At 40.8% G+C, this 17335-nt stretch overlaps 1 protein-coding gene across 2 annotated transcripts in view; it reads right to left on the bottom strand.

Moving 5' to 3' along the window:
* The window catches only part of slc12a4 (solute carrier family 12 member 4), a 207711-nt gene that overhangs the window by 144230 nt on the left and 46146 nt on the right, over nucleotides 1-17335 (bottom strand). The window lies entirely within an intron of this gene.

Here is a 17335-nt window from a genome sequence, read left to right as displayed (position 1 = left end):
CCTCAACTTCAATGTAACTTTTCGAATGAGAACACGAAGCTGCAGCTAGAGTTGCACCTCCAATTCCAATCTCATGATCAGGTCAAAACATTCACAAAGCCAAACTTCCCAAGTCAGAATATAACAAATTTATTTGCAATCTTGGCTCCTCCCAATTATTGGAGGAAAACCTTAGCTGTCAGCAGACAGAGGCTTGTCAGCCAAAGCATGTATGTTCCACAGACTTCAATTTACATATGCCTTGTTACTGAGCAAAGTACTGTAGAATGCAGTGCATTTTAATTACTACTGGTTACATATCAAGTTTTGTATTCAGACTGAAATATGAAACAAAAAAATCTGTACTTTTCAAAAAGAAAGCACTGAAAAAACAACTCCTTCTGCAGCATTAGTGAACTAATTGTTCCTTTAAAGGGTAAGAAACATAACTATTTGAAACCAGAAATTTTTGAGATTCATTGTCAAGTGAGTGCTAAATCAGAAAGGCAAGAGAAATGAAAATATGGAAATTACAAAAGCTAAGTGACAGTATTAGAAACAATAAGCAAAAAATACATGGAGGGCAACAAAAGGCTTTCTTACAGGCACATTCGTAGAAAGACATGATTAAGGAAGGGAGGACCTCAAAGAGATGGAGGAGGCAAGCTCCTAGTTGAGGGTGAGGGAATTGCAGAGTACATAATATTAATTACAAATTTGCTTCAATTTTCGTATGGAGGAGGTGGATATTTGTATTGTAAAATGGGATAGATGACAAATACAATACATGGTTCTATTGCTGGAAGGCGAGATTAGTTTGGGCGGCTAGCTTATTTGACCGGCGCGGACACAATGGGCTGAATGGCCTCCTTCTGTGCTGTACTTTTTCTATGGCTCTATGAGTTTTTAACAAAAGAATTTGATCAGGTACTAGGTGGTAGCAGATGCAAGAAGAGTAATATATTTCGGAATTAATAAACAAAGGTGGATGTACAATAGTTACTGGAGGCTAGTATTAAAAAAAAATGGCACTCAAGAGGTGCCTCCGTTCAAACTTAGGGTAAACAAATCACCATAATTTTACAGTTTACGTGTGAGGATCGTGAAGGAAGCTGGAGAAGAATCTAGTAGAGGGTGGACAATAACTTCCAAAAATTCTACATAAAGGATAAACTGTAGCCGACAACTAAAGGATGGTAAACGTGTCACCCCTTTTCAAAAAAGGAGGGGGATTCATTAGGAATGAATTACAAGCCAGTTAGGCTTGCTTCAGTTGCTGGAAAACCACTATTCAATAATATGTAATTAAGCTACTAAACATCTGGATAAGAACAAGCTAATCAGGTCCCGTCAGCACAGATTTCTAAAAGACAGGTTGGCCCCAACTAATCTTAAAGAAGTTTTTGAAGAAATAACCAAGGATAGATGAAAGACACGTTACATGGGTTTTCATGAAAGCATTTGATCAGTCACTAAATAGATAGCAGATGCAGTTCATTGCAAGAATATATTTAGGAATAACAGAAAAAGAATATATACATTTAATAAGATTTGAAGTGGGGTAGAGGAGCAAAGGAACTTAAATGTGGATATACAATAGTCATTAAAAAGATGTCAGCACAATAAAAAAACTTCAATCCTTGGTTTTATATATACCAGCATTTAACACAAAAACAAGGGAATAATGTTGAACTTGTGCAAGATCTTAAGTAGGCCACAACTGCAGCAGTGTATGCAGTTATGGGCACCTCTTAGAAAAATGTAACAGCAAAAGTACAGCATAGATTCACTTGGGTGAGAGATTACAGCTATGAAGAAAAGCTTGAGAAGAAAGGGTTTTTTTCCCCATTAGGCCAAGAATGTTTGGAGTGACCAGATAGAGGTCTTCAAGGTTATGAAGGATAATTAGAAGGCAATTAACGACAGGTTACTTCTATTGATCACAGGATATAGTAACAAAAAGGGCTTAAATTTAAGATTAAGACAAAGTTAAAAGGGAGGTTACAAAAGTTATTTAGAGGGTGACTAGCGTATGGAATGCTCTGGCACAAACTGCCCTAAACAGTACTTAATGATTAATTTGATATATACGTTTGAAAAAGAGGATTATTAAAGAATATGAGAAGCAAGTAGGCGAATGGAATTAAACTTGTTAAAAAAAAACACTGGCACACACTTGACGAGTCAAATGTCTCGTTTCTCCACTGCATCGTGCTACATTTAAACTTTTTTTTAAAAATTCTTTCGTGACAAGATTGCAATCAAGCAATTTCGTGCACTGTTAAATTGACAAATCAAGCTACAAAAAATGTATAAAATTATTTGTTTCAGCAGAATGATCTACCACAGATTAAACAAAGCAATCCGAATTAATATGAACAGCAAATTCAATGATGAACATTTAGACCATGATCAGTGTTGAATGCACTAATTTGTTTTTTTAAATCATACATTTACAGAATACAATCTTTTCACTTACTTTCCCCTCAATTTTTGTAGTTTAACTTGAATTCATATGACTTCATTCCAGATCCAACCAACTAAGCAGATGTTTAATTATTATCTAACAGTGCAGTACCAGGGCAAGTCAGAACTAGGTAACTGTCACTACTACTTTAGGGACTAAATATACATTCCAAGGCAACTTCAAAGCAAAATCATAAGAGCTATCATTGTAACTAAAGAAGAACATGCTTCTACATTTCTTGTGGCATAAAACTATTCAGCAATTTTAAGGTAAAAGACAAAAATTGACTTTAAGTGTTAGGATTCTCAAATAAAAATAGCCGAAATCCCATTGAGAAAATAACAGCTGGATTTACAAAGGAAATTCAGTGAATATTGTGTAAATGAATGTTTAAGGTGCTGCATTGGAGATGTGTTGATAATAGGGAGTATGGAAACAGGTTTAGGAAGTTGGCTGAGGGACAGAAAGCAGAGAGTAAGGGTTAATATTTCTAACTGGAGGATACGAAACCAGACTTACATTTATATAGTGTCTTTCACGATCATAGGTCATTCCAAAGTGCTTAACAGCCAATGAAGTGTAGTCACTGTTGTAAGAAAAGCGGCAGCCAATTTGCGAATGACAAACTCCCACAAACAGCAACGTGATAATGACCAAATAACCTGTTTTTGTAATATTGAGGATAAGTATTGACCAGGACACCAGGCATAATTCCCCTAGTCTCCTTCAAAATAGTGCTACGAGATCTTTTACGTCCACCCGAAAGGGAAAGTGGGACAAAACATCTGTGCCCCACCAGGCTTAATGTTGGAAACATTGCCGGACTTGGTTTGGGATACAGTATCAAAATTAACAGGTGGCACAAAAATAGGGAACATGATTAACTGTTAGCGACTTCTAGAGGACAAGAACTGGTTAATATATTGGACAGATAGATGTCAGATGCAAATTAATGACCAGAAATGCGAGAGAATATTTTTTTGGAAGATGAATAAGGAGAAGACATTTGCCCTAAATGACAGCGACTTCAGCATTCAGACACAAATTTTCAAAAGTAGGTGGAGAAATTGACGAAGTTGAATTAAAAAAGGGATCTTAGGTTTTACAAATAGGGCGTAAAGCACAAAGCAAGAAAAGATGACACTAAATCATTGCTGAGGCCGCAATTAGAACAGCGTGTTCAATTTTGGGCATCTTACTTTAGGACTGATGTCAAGGCCATAAAAAGGGTATAGAAGACATTCACTTAAGATATTACCAACCATTAGTTATTAGGAGAGACTAGCAAAACTTATGCAATATAGTATTACCAAGGACATTGACATCAGCATTTGGAGTGTGCTAGTATATAGCAATACTGAGATGGGGTCTCAGAGCCTTGCAGTACTTTAAGATAGGCTCCAAGATCCATATGCAGTAGGAGAGGACTCCTGGGACCTAGGACACCAGGAAGAACGTTCAAGGTTTGGGAGCACTGGAGGCAGTTATGGAATTAGGGCTGATGCAGGCTACAGATTTGTAAGCGGAGAGGGGAAATCAGGGGATCCTCCAGGGAGGGGAAAGAGAAAAAATTCTGAGGAGGGAGATCCTGAGGTCCAGCAGAACATAGGTCAGAGGTTTGAGTTGCTGTGACCTACCAGTACTGGCTGGAGCAGAATCTAGCACCGTTATTGAAGGGGGAAAAACAGGATAACGGAAATCAAACAGCCACTGACCTCTTTCAAACTCTCAGCTCCGCTATCCCCCACCCTCCCATAAAATCACTGATTGAAGATGCACAGCATCCTGATATGCACTCCTGGACAGTGCCTGGAGTGCATTATTACTGAATATGCCAATTTATAAAGTCCGTAAGAAACATAAATTTCCATAAGACAAACAAAACAGAACACCAACTTAATTGTGTTTCTGGGCTTCCCTGAACCATTACTGAAATCTCTTTTGATAAAGCTGTTTATATTCAGAGCGCTGCCTCTGTTATTCTGTGACTTAATAACAAAAACCATATAAATTCATCATGCCCCTGAAATATATGCTTCATGAATTCAGTCACAGGTTTCCTTTAAAGTCTTTTGAAAAGAGCCAAAAAACTCAAATACCCACAGGAAGAGAGGGCACAACCTTCAACTCCTGTTCATGTTGAGATTGCAAACTTGAAAATTCTGTTAACTGCACATACTTTTAAAAAAAAAAATTAATTCACGGAATGTGGGCATCACTGGCCAGGCCAGCATTTACTGTTCATCGATAAATTACCTCGAGATGCTGGTGGTGAGCTGCCATCATGAACCACTGTAGTCCTTCTGGTGAAGGTACTCCCACAGTGTTGTTCCAGGATTTTGACCCAGTGACAATGAAGCAACGGTGATACATTTTCAGGACAGGATGGTGCGAGACTCGGAGAGAACCCTGCAGGTGATGCACCTGCTGTCCTTGTCCCGAGAGGTCAGAGAATTAGGAGGTGCTGTCGAAGTAGTCCTGACAACTTGCTGCAGTGTATCTTGCAAATAATGCAAACAGCTGCCAATGCGCTGGTGGTTGGAGGGAAGTAAACATTTAAGCTGGTGGATGGGGTCCCATTTAAGTGGGTTGCTTTATCCTGGAGCTTTGGAACTGCACTCATCCCAACAAGTGGAAAGTATTCCATCACACTCCTGACTTTCATCTTGTAGATGGTGGAAAGACTCTGAGGAGTCAGGTGGTGAGTTACTAACTGCAGAATACCCAGTCTCCAACCTGATCTTGTAACCACAGTATTTGTGTCGTTGGTCAATGGTGACCCTGCAGGATGTTGATAGTGGGGGATCTGGCAATGCCATTGAATGTAAAGGAGAGATGGTAAGGCATTCTCTTGTTGGAAATGGTCATTGCCTAGCACTTGTAAGGCAGAAATATTACGTGCTACATATCAGCCCAAGCTTGAATGTTGTCCGGGTTTTGCTGCATGCAAGCACGGAATGCTCCATTATCTGAGGAACTGCGCTGTGTAATCATCAGCAAACATCCCCATTACTGACTTTATGATGGCGGGAAGGTCATGGGTGAAGCAGCTGAAGATGGCTGGGCCTAGGACACTAACCTGAGGAACTCCTGCAGTGATGTCCTGGAGCTTAGATGGTTGGCCTCCAACAACCACAACCATGGTATCAATCTAGCCAATGGAGAGGTTCTCCCCACAATTGCCATTGACCTGTTTTACTAGAGCTCCTTGATGCAACAATCAATCAAATGCTGCTTTGATGTCAAGGCAGTCACTCTTGCCTCATCTGGAATGCAGTTATTTTGTCTACGCTTGGACCAAGGCTACGATGAGGTCTGGAGTGGTCATGTCGGGACCCAAATGGAGCATCGCTGAGCAGGTTATTGGTAAGTGCACTGCCAACAACATCTTCCTGATGACAGTCGTCTGATGAGGTGGTAATTCATTGGATTGGATTAGTCCTGCTTTTTATGTACAACACATACGTGGGCAATTTTCCACTTGGTCAAGCAGATTCCAGTGTTGCAGCTGTACTGAACAGCAAGACGGGTGGCAAGTGCTGGAATACAAGTCTTCAGCACTACAGCCAAGATGTTTTCAGGGTCAAAGCCTTTGCTGTATCCAGCGCGCTCAGCCATTTCTTGATATCATGTGGAGCGAGTAAATTGACGTAAGACTGGCATCTGTAATCCTAGGGATTTCAGGAGGAAGCAGAAATGGATCATCTACTTGTTATGTCTGGCTGAAGATGGTTGCAAACATTTCTTTAGTACTCATGTGCTGGACTCTATCATTTGGGATGGGGATGTTCATGGACCCTCCTCCACCAGTTAGTTGTTTAATTGCCCACCATTCGTGACTGGATGTGGTAGATCTGATTCGTTGGTTGTGAGATTACATAGCTCTGTCTTCAGCATGCTGATTCCACTGTTAGCGTGTATGTAATCTCGCCTTGTAGCTTCACTAGGTTAGCAACTCTTTTTTTAGATATGCCAGGTGCTGCTCTTTGGCATGCTGTTCTACACTCACTAAACCAGGATTGGTCCCCTGGCATGATGACAATGGTAGAGTGAGAGATACAACAGGCCATGAGGTTAAAGATTGTGATGGAATACCATCCTGCTGCTGCTGCTGAAGGCCTACAGTATCTCACTGATGCCCAGGTTTGAGTTGCTAATCGGTTCCGAATCTATCCCATTTAGCACAGCGGTAGTGCCAAACACAATGGAGGGTGCCCTCAGTGGGAAGATGGGACTTCATGTCCACAAGGACGGTACAACAGTCACTTCTACCAATACTGTCATGGACAAATGCATCTGAGACAGGGAGATTGGTGAGGATGTGGTCAAGAAGGATTTTCCCTCAAGTTGCTTCTCTCAACACCTGCCAGCTATGTCCTTTAGGACTCAGGCAGCTCGGTAAGTAGTGGTTAAGTGAGTGGGCAAATTTGGCAGATGGCGTATAATGTGGAAAAATTAGAGTTTATCCACTTTGGTAGAAAGAATAGAAAAGCAGATTAATGGAGAGAGACTGCGGAATGCTGCAATACAAAAGGATCTGGGTGTTCTCATACATGAAATCACAAAAAGTTAACATGCAGGTACAGCAAGTAATTAGGAAGGCAAATGGAATGTTGGCCTTTATTGCAAGGGGGCTGGAGTATAAAAGTAGGGAAGTCTTGCTACAATACAGGGCATTGGTGAGACCTCACCTAGAATACTGTATTCAGTTTTGGTCTCCATATTTAAGGAGAGATATAACTTGCATTGGAGGCAATTCAAAGAAGGTTCATTAAGTTGATTCCTGTGATGAAGGGGTTGTCTCATGAGGAAAGGTTGAGCAGGTTAGGCCTATACTCATTGAAGTTTATAGAATGGGAGGTGATCTTATTGAAACATATAAGATTCCGACGGGACTTGACAGGGTAGATGCTGAGAGGATGTTTCCCCTCGTGGGGGAATCTAGAACTAGGGGACAGAATTTCAGAATAAGGGGTCTTGCATTTGGATCAGAGATGAGGAAGAATTTCTTCTCTCAAAAGGTCATTAATCTTTGGAATTCTCTACCCCGGACAGCAGTGAAAGCTGGGTCACTGAATATATTCAGGGCTGAGAGAGACAGATTTTTGATCTACAAGGGAGTCAAGGGTTATTGGGGGGGGGGGGGGGGGGGGGGCGGTGGTGCAGGCAGGAAAGTGGAGTTGAGGCCACCATCAGATCAGTCACGATGCTACTGAATGGCAGAGCAGGCACAAAGGGCTGAATGGGCCTACTCCTGTTCCTACTTCTTATGCATGCAGCCCCCATCCACCCGGAGTACATTTTGTGCTCTTGTTTCCCTTTGTTTTTAAGTGGTGTTTGACATGGAGGAGTACTGACTCATGAGCTGAGGGAGAATGGTAGGTGGCAATCAAGAGGTTTACTTGCCCATGTTTGAACTAATGTGAGGGACTTCATGGTGTTCGGAGTCAATGTTGAGGACTCTGAGCCACACCCTCCCAGCTGCATATCGCTGTGCCACCACCTCTAGTGGGTCTGTCCTGCCAGTAGGACAGAACATACCCAGGGATGTTGGAGGTGGTGTCTGGGATGTTGCCTGGAAGGCATGATTCAGCAAGTAAAGGCCTGCTACCCGACCTGAACCAGACACGTGTCGGGTCGGGTTCGGCCGGGTCGGACACACTCTATCACAGGTAAGTGGCTCCACAGTTAATTTAATTTTTCTACTAGAAAGGTGGTTTTATTATAGTTAGTTTAAGCTTGTGCAGATCAGCAACAAAGTGAAAAACTGAAGGTAAGCTAACTGATGATCGGGTCGGGCGTGGGAAAAAAATGGAAGGACTCGGGCCGGGTTTTTTTTTGCAGACCCGAGCGGGCCTTTAAATCGGTGAGTGTGAGTATGTCGGCCTGTTGCTCAAATAGACTGGGAGATAGTTCCTTCAATTTTGGCACAAGTCCCCAGCTGTTACTGAGGACTTTGCAGGATTGACTGGGCTGAGTGAGCCTTTGTCTTGTCGAGTACCGAGGTTGATGCTGGGGGGTTCGTCTGGTTTTATTCATATTATTGTTTTTCTAGCAGCCTTGATACAACTGTGGGCTTGCTGGGCTATTTCAGAAAGGAATTAAGAGTCAACCATATTGCTGTGGGTCTGGAGTCACATGTAGGCCAGACCAGGCAAGGATAGCAGATTTCCTTCCCTAAAAGAACATTAGTGAACCAGATGTTTCTTTTGAAATGACAAACTGGTAGTTTCATGATCATTATGGATATTAGCTTTTTGTTCCAGATTTATTTAACTGCATTTAAATTCCATAGCTACCATTGTGGAATTTGAACTCATGTCTCTGGATTACTCGTCCAGTAACATGATCACTATGCTATCCCCCCAACTAAGAAAGCTCTCTCAAGTGTTGTAGGATAAAACTATTCAGTAAACGTCCAGGTGTTTGAGACAGACTGAAGCCTTCAAATAAAGATTTTAATTTAAATGCATTAAAAGACACAAAAGACAATTCAATGAATGATGTCAATATCTTGTGAAATATGCAATGTTTGAATTTTTTATTTTGTTCAGGTCCTTATTTTGGATATTAATTTCAGTTGGAGAAAAGATGGCAGCTGAAAATAAAATTTCTGACAGAATTTTGAATGGAAACCTGATGGTCAGATTGTGCAATCTCAGAATAATATACTCAACTATAAAATAGCAGCTGTGTATAACACAAATGAAACATCTTTAATGCTGAAGATGCATACGACAGCACAACCTACAAGAGTAACAGGTACTTAGAATGACTGATTAAACTTGGACGTAGAGTGTCATTTTATGTATAAATAGAAAGAGTTCAACTCTCAGCTATGACCAATAAACTATAAAGTTTAACATGCTTAAGTACAAAATATTCAAAGAATCGACACTTTGTGTCATGCACTTCAACTTAAAATAGTACTGCAATGTTCGGATGAAATGTTGGCAGATAGATGAATCCTTTTACCATACTGGGCTCAAATACAGCTTCTTTGAGTGTTAATTTATTCCCTCCTTGTGCTGAAGTTTACTTCTACATAGGTTAAATTGTATCATTTAAAATTCAGCCACTTAGCAAGCTTTACGCTTCTTGCATAATTATTGATCTCAGGGCTGGGGGAAGAGACAAGAGCTGGTATTTTTATTCATACATCTTCAATATCATTCCACTTCTCTTGGATGGTGGTTTCCTAGGCTTTTATGACTCACTGTCACTTAAAGGTCAATGATAGCATTGTGCGAATTAACTAAAATGGTTAATGTACCTCAGTTTGTTATATGTGATACTGCTCGGAAAGTGGGAAAGATGAATAAAATTAGGAAATCAGATTGCCACAACGTATTGAATAGGGGTGAAATTCTGCCAGACAACTGTGACTTGATAAACTACAAATACCATTCTAAATCACAGAACTCCTGTGATAAATGCAAAGTCTGGCTACTTTAAACTGAACACTTTTTGATGGCATGGCACTGCACTGGCATAGAATACAATAAAATGAGCTGTTCAGAGAAAGTCAGCATAGTTTGTAAAGTTTAGTTTAGTTTAGAGATACAGCACTGAAACAGGCCCTTCGGCCCACCGAGTCTGTGCCGACCATCAACCACCCATTTATACTAATCCTACACTAATTCCATATTCCTACCACATCCCCACCTGTCCCTATATTTCCCTACCACCTACCTATACAAGGGGCAATTTATAATGGCCAATTAACCCATCAACCTGCAAGTCTTTTGGCATGTGGGAGGAAACCGGAGCACCCAGAGGAAACCCACGCAGACACAGGGAGAACTTGCAAACTCCACACAGGCAGTACCCAGAATTGAACCCGGGTCACTGGAGCTGTGAGGCTGCGGTGCTAACCACTGCGCCGCCATATCTAAGTCATACTGTTAAGTCATATCTAATGAACGTATCAGAATGAGGAAATAACTAAAGGAGTGTCTAAGACTATTATTTATATAGACTTCCAAAAGGCATTCAACAAGGTTCCATAAAAGAAACCATTAACAAAAAAAAAGCATGCATGGAATTGGAGACAACCCATTCATTCGCTTCGATAGCAGGAAGGAGATAGAATCGATAATGGGTATATACACAAATTGGCAGGAGGGGATGAGTGATGTTCCCAAGCATTTGCGGGTTGATAGGTAAATTGGCCATTGTAAATTGCCCCTAGTGTCGGTAGGTGGTATGAGAATTGAGGGTAGGTGGGAATGTGAGAGGGAAAATGGGATTAATGTAGGATTAGTATAAATGGGTGGTTGATGGTCGGCATGAACTCAATGGGCCTGTTTTGGTGCTGTATCTCTCTATGACTCTGACTCTATGATTGATGCTGGGCATCAGTTTGTCACTATATTTATAAAGCGACTTGAATGAAGGAATAGCGAGCCATATATCTCAGCTTGCTGACAACACTAAGTTAGTTGGCACAGTAAATGGTGTAGATGGAACCAAAAAAGTTGCAAAGGGACATTGATAGATTAAGTGAGCGGGCAAATTGTGGCAGATGGAGTTCGATGTCGGAAAGTAAGAGGAAAAAAATTCATTAGATTAGCCAAGCATGATCTGCCTTCTACAAATCCGTGCTGGCTGTTCTTAATTAACTCGAACTTCTCCATGTGCCTGTTGACCTTTTTCCTGACTGTTTCCAAAGCCTTATTCACTCACCACTGATGTTAAAACTAACAAGCCTGTAGTTGCTAGGACTGTGTCTGCACCTTTCCTTGAATAAAAGGTGTCACATTTGCCTCTCCAATCTACTGGTACCTCCCCCATTTCTGGCGACAATTGGAAGATTATGGCAAGTCCTTCCGCTATCTCCATCCTCACTTCCTTTAGCAACTTGGGATTCTAGCCATCCAGACCAGGTGGCTTATCTACCCTAAGCATAGCCAGCCTTTCCAGTACCCTCCGTATCTCAATTTTTACCCTATCCATTGCTTCTACCAATATTTTGTCAGATTCCTTTTCCTTAGTAAATATAGGAACAGGAGTAGGTCATTCAGCCCATCAGGCCTGCTCCGCCATTCAGTTAGATCATAGCTGATCATCCACCTCAACACTGCTTTCCCAATATTCCTTGATGTCATTTTCTGTCTTGAACATGCTCAGTGATTGAGCTTCCACAGCTCTCTGGGGTAGAGAACTCCAAAGATTCACCCTGAGTGAAGAAATTCCTCCTCCTCTATTAAATGGCCTACCCCTTATTCTGAGACTATGTCCTCTGGTTATAGACTCACCAGCCAGGGGAAACATCCTTTCTACATCCACCATCACGCCCTGTAAGAATTTTGTATGTTTCAATTAGATCACTTCTTATTCTTCAAAACTCTGGAAAATACAGGCCCAGTTTCCTCAATCTCTCCTCATAAGACAATCCTACCATCCCAGGGTTTAGTCTCCCTCAATGGCAAGTATATCCTTCTTTAGATAAGGAGACCGAAACTGTGCACAGTACTCTGGGTGCGGACTCACCAAGGCTCTATACAATTGCAGCAAGCCATCTTTACTTCTGTACTCAAATCCCCTTGCAGTGAAGGCCAACATACCATTTGCCTTCCTAATTGCTTGCTGCACCTACATGCTAGTTTTTAAGTGACTCATGAACAAGGACACCCAGGCCCCTGCAGACATCAACACTTCCCAACCTCTCACCATTTAAGAAATATTCTGCCTCTGTTTTTTCTACCAAAGTGAATCACTTCACAGTTTACCTTATATTTCACCTGCCATGTTCTTGCCCATTCACTTAGCCTGTCCAAGTCCTCTTGAAGCCTCCTTGCATCCTCCTCACACCTTGCATTCCCACCTAATTTTGTCTCATCAGCAAATTTGGAAATATTACAATTGGTCCCCACATCCAAATCATTTATATAGACTGTGAACAGCTGTGACCCTAGCACTGATCCTTGTGGTACCCCACTAGTAACAGCCTGCCATCCTGATCCTTGTGGTACCCCACTAGTAACAGCCTGCCATCCTGAGAATGATGCGTTTATTCCTACTCTCTGCTTTCTGCCTGTTAACCAATTCTCAATCCATACTAATATATTACCCCAATCACTTCGTCATACAAAAGGGTAGTAGAAATCTGGAGCACTCTCCTCCAAAGTGCTGCTGAAGCTAGGTCAATTGAAAATTTCAAAATTGACAGATAGATTTTTAAAATGCAAGGTATTGAGGGTTATGGACCCAAGATGGATAGATGGAGTTAAGATATAGATCAGCAGGGATCTAACTGAATGGTGGAACAGGCTTGAAGGGCTGAATGGCCTATTCCTGTTCCTAGAAATAAAGAATGTTGAATGAAAGGTAAAGTCAAAAGCAGAACATTTTCAGGAAACAAGGAAGCTCAAGAGAACAGGTTGAAGAAAACAGTGGTAGAAAGTCATGAGTGGTCTCTGAAAATTGAAACAAAACTAAAAAAAATGGCAAGAACGGATAACAAAAATGGCATGAATTCAAAGCAAATTAATCCCTGTCCCACCAACTGTTGTTGCAAACTACAAGTTGATGAAAGGTCACAGACCTGAAAAGTTAACTGAGCTTCTCTCCCAACAGATGCTGCCAGACATGCTGAGTATTTCCAGCATTGTTTTTATTTAAGTTATTTCACTGGTTTCTCTCAGATGGGAAAATTTATAAAACTCATGTGGGAATGAGAATGAAAGTAAAAATGAGAGGTTTAACATTTGATATTTCATAGATCTTTGAAAAAATTATCTATTCTTTAACTAGAATACAATTTAAACAGCACAAATTATAAACATTGATGAACATTTTTTCCGATCATGTACTGAGCAATTTTTTGGTCATTTTTTAAAAAAAACATCAGGTCAACAGGCGCCAACAGCTCACTGAACACAAGTCAGAACCTCCTTTACACTTCGCACTTCAAAACTATTTCCACACCACATTCACCTTTTTGGGGTATGTGTAAGTTTCAGAATTATTCATTGCAACTAGGAAATTTCATTGAATGAAATTTGTCATGCTATAAAAAGGACATTAAAAATTGGGGAAAAGATTACATTGCAGGTCATCAGTAATATGCGTGGTTTCATTTTTCAACTCCTGGCATATTCAGAAGGAGTTAAAAACTATTTATGCCAACATATAAATTGCGCCTCTAAGACAAGTCATTCCTGCAATTCAGCACATAGTGGATTACAGAGAATGGTGCTGAGTGAAAGGTAGGTGTTTCAGACACCAGCAGGATGCACTTAGGCACACAAAACAGCACATACATTTTTAAAAGTAAATAAAATGGAGACTTCAACAACTCCCTAGAAAGTTGTCAGGTCTTAATCAACATCGGAGATCTCAGGACACAGAAACCTAAACTATCAAGCATTCTCTGTCACACTTCTGAGTAATTTGTCTTTTTCGATAGAAGGAAGTTGTGAAGCAATGTATATTTTCACAAGTTTAAAAATAGAGGCACCTGGACAAAAAGGTGCTTAATATGTTCATTAGCAATTTATTTACTCCAATACTGAACAATATGCAATTCCCTAGTTTGTCAGGGCGTTCTCAAAAAGATACCCCTCACTAGTGAGATGAAAAAGCCTTTGATCTGTGTTACTAGTGGCTATGTTGCTGGATTAGAGAGGCCTGGACTAATGATCTAGAGACACAAGTTCAAATCTCACCAAGGCAGCTGGGAAATTTAACTTCAATTAACTTAAAAAAAAGCTAGTATTAATGTTGACCATGAAACTACTGGATTGCTATTAAAAACCCATTTGATTCACTAATGTCCTTTAGGAACGGAGGTCTGCCCTGTGTGTGACTCCAGACCCACAACAATGTGGTTGATTCTTAACTGCTCTCTGAAATAGCCTAGCAAGCCACTCAATTATATTCAAGGCAGCGGCTCACCACCTTCTCAAAGGCACCAGCGACAGCCTCATCCAGTGAATGAATTAAAAACAAAGTTTGAGAAAGGGTCTGGTTTTGTGACAGAGTGAGTTTTTTTTTTAAAGAACAAACAGAGACTAAGAAAGGCTGACAGTTATTTGGAAGCAGCCAGACACAGTAAAAATGAATGTAGGAGACTGCATCTGCCCAGCTTGAATGACTGCAGGATGCAGAGGAATTATTCTGCTTCAAGTAAGACAACATACGGAAATGTTCTTTTTCATTACCTGAATATAAGTTGTACCAATTAAACCTGGGCCTTTACCCATTGGAGTTTAGAAAAATAAGAGGTGATCTTATTGAAAAAATGGAAGATCCTGAGGGGACTTGATAGAGTGGATTCCGGGAGGATGTTTCCTCTTGTGAGGGAGACTAGAACTAGAGGGCACAGCTTAAGAATAAGAGGTCTCCCTTTTAAGACGGAGATGAGGAGGAATTTTTTTTTCTCAAAGGCTCGTTAGTCTGTGGAATTCTCTTCCCCAGAAATCAGTGGAGGCTGGGTCATTGAATTTATTCGAGGCTAAGTTAGATAGATTTTTGATAGACAAGGGAGTCAAGGATTATGGGTGACAGACAGGAAAGTGGAGTTGAGCCCAGAACCAGTTCAGCCATGATTTTAATCGAATCGCAGAGCAGGCTCAAAAGGGCCAAAAGACCTACTCCTGCTCCTAAGTATTATGTTCCTTTGCAAATGATGATCATAGGTGCCAGCCTTGGCTCAGTGGTAGCATTCTCCCCAGAGTCAGAAGGTTCAGGTTCAAGCCTCAATCCAGAAATCAGCACATTGGCTGTCACTTCATTCTAGAACTGTGGGAGTCCGGCACAGACAGATTTGCCGCGCTATATGAAGAGGAGCATGGAGCTCTCTTGGCCAATATCTATCCTGCATCTAAAACCACCAATTCTTGGTATTCTTTAAAACCTTTCTGTGTGCAAATTAGCTACTGGGTTTATCCACATTACAATAATGACTGCATTTCAAAAATAGCTTGTTTGCTGTGAAACGTTTTGGGTCATTCCAAAATTATGCATTTGTATAACGACCTACAAAGGGATATAGATAGGTTAAGTGAGTGGGCAAAGACCTGGCAAATGGAGTATAATGTGGTAAAGTGTGAAATTGTCCACTTTAGCAGGAAGAATAAAAAAGCATATTATCTAAATGGAGAGAGATTGCTGAGCTCTGAGATGCAGAGGGATCTGGGTGTTCTAGTGCATGAATTGCAAAAGGTTAGTATGCGAGTACAGCACGCAATTAGGAAAGCTAATAGAATGTTATCGTTTATCGCGAGGGGAATTGAATACAAAAGTAGGGAGGTTATGCTTCAGCTATACAGGGCATTGGTGAGACCACATCTGGAGTACTGCGTACAGTACTGGCTTCCTTATTTAAGGAAGAATATAAATGCATTGGAGGCAGTACAAAGAAGGCTTGCTAGACTAATAATTGCAATGGGTTGCCTGTCTTATGAGGAAAGATTGGACAGGCTAGGCTTGCATCCGCCGGAATTTAGAAGAGTAAGAGGCGACTTGATTGAAACATACAAGATCCTGAGGGTGGATGTGGAAAGCACGTTTCCCCTTGTGGGAGGATCTCAAACTAGGGGTAACTGTTTAAAAATAAGGGGTCGCCCATTTAAGACAGAGATGAAGAGAAATTCTTTCTCTGAGGGTCGTGAGTCTTTAGAATTCTCTTCCTCAAAAGGCAGTGGAAGCAGAGTCTTTGAATATTTTTAAGGCAGAGGTAGATAGATTCTTGATAAGCAAGGGGGTGTAAGGTTGTTGGGGGTATGCGGAAATGTGGAGCAGTTCAGCCATGAACTTATTGAATGGCGGAGCAGGCTCGATGGGTCAAGCAGCCTACTCCTGCTCCTAATTCATATGTTCATATGACTTTCGAGTTCTTCCTTGCTCTGTACATTTCAACTTACTATCGAACAAAATAGTTTACAATTCAAAGCTTCAGAATTTCATCTTATCTAACGTGAACTCAGCCTGTCATTGAAGAAATAAAGGAACCACATAGGCAAGAGAGATTCTGGTCACAAGGGAGTTCAATTGTTACTCTCCCAGGTCCCTGTAGCAAGCAAGTGGAAATAGGGCAGTATGCGTCAACTCCTGTAATAGACACAAGAGTGAATAATAATCACTAAAAACAAGAGAATGTATCAACAGCAGACATGAACTTGTAACTTACCACGAGTAGCCAGACATTTTAATTTCTGATGTATCTGCATCACGAAGACAGACATCACTACCAACACATCACAAAATGTGACCAGAACACTTGTATAGCCAAAAGTCGTACTGAACACATATTAAATGGTCACTGACAAAAAATGATTATAAGAACATAACTCTTCAGTGAAAATGGTTAAGAGTAGCCAAAAATAAGTTCTTCAAAAAATAATCAGATTCTAGCTATTGTATAAATAGACCAGGGACTCCAGGTGCTCCGGTTTCCTCCCACAAGCCAAAAGACTTGCAGGTTGGTAGGTAAATTGGCCATTATAAATTGCCCCTAGTATAGGTAGGTGGTAGGGAAATATAGGGACAGGTGGGGATGTGGTAGGAATATGGGATTAGTGTAGGATTAGTATAAATGGGTGGTTGATGGTCGGCACAGGCTCGGTGGGCCGAAGGGCCTGTTTCAGTGCTGTATCTCTAAACTAATCTAAACTAAACATGCCATTCACATGAAATAAATCTCTGATTATAACTGACCTTACACCCGACATGCTCAAATTGTACAGCAACTTTTGTGCTTTTCCTCTAAATCACCTGCATCCAATATACATATGGACTGCCTTACTAAAATTCTGTGTACTTGTGTCATAAGGAGGAAACACACAGCTTTAACAAATATCCATGCACCTTTAGTACAGTATCATTTCTAAACAAAGTTATCTGGAAGGAAATAAACTTCTCATGCAGGTGGGGTTACCAAGCTTA

Source organism: Heterodontus francisci, chromosome 17 (genome assembly GCF_036365525.1).
Source record: "Heterodontus francisci isolate sHetFra1 chromosome 17, sHetFra1.hap1, whole genome shotgun sequence".
NCBI classification, from domain to species: Eukaryota; Metazoa; Chordata; class Chondrichthyes; order Heterodontiformes; family Heterodontidae; genus Heterodontus; species Heterodontus francisci.
The sequence above is the reverse complement of the archived record's forward strand: the minus strand, read 5'-3'. Positions and strand labels throughout refer to the sequence as shown.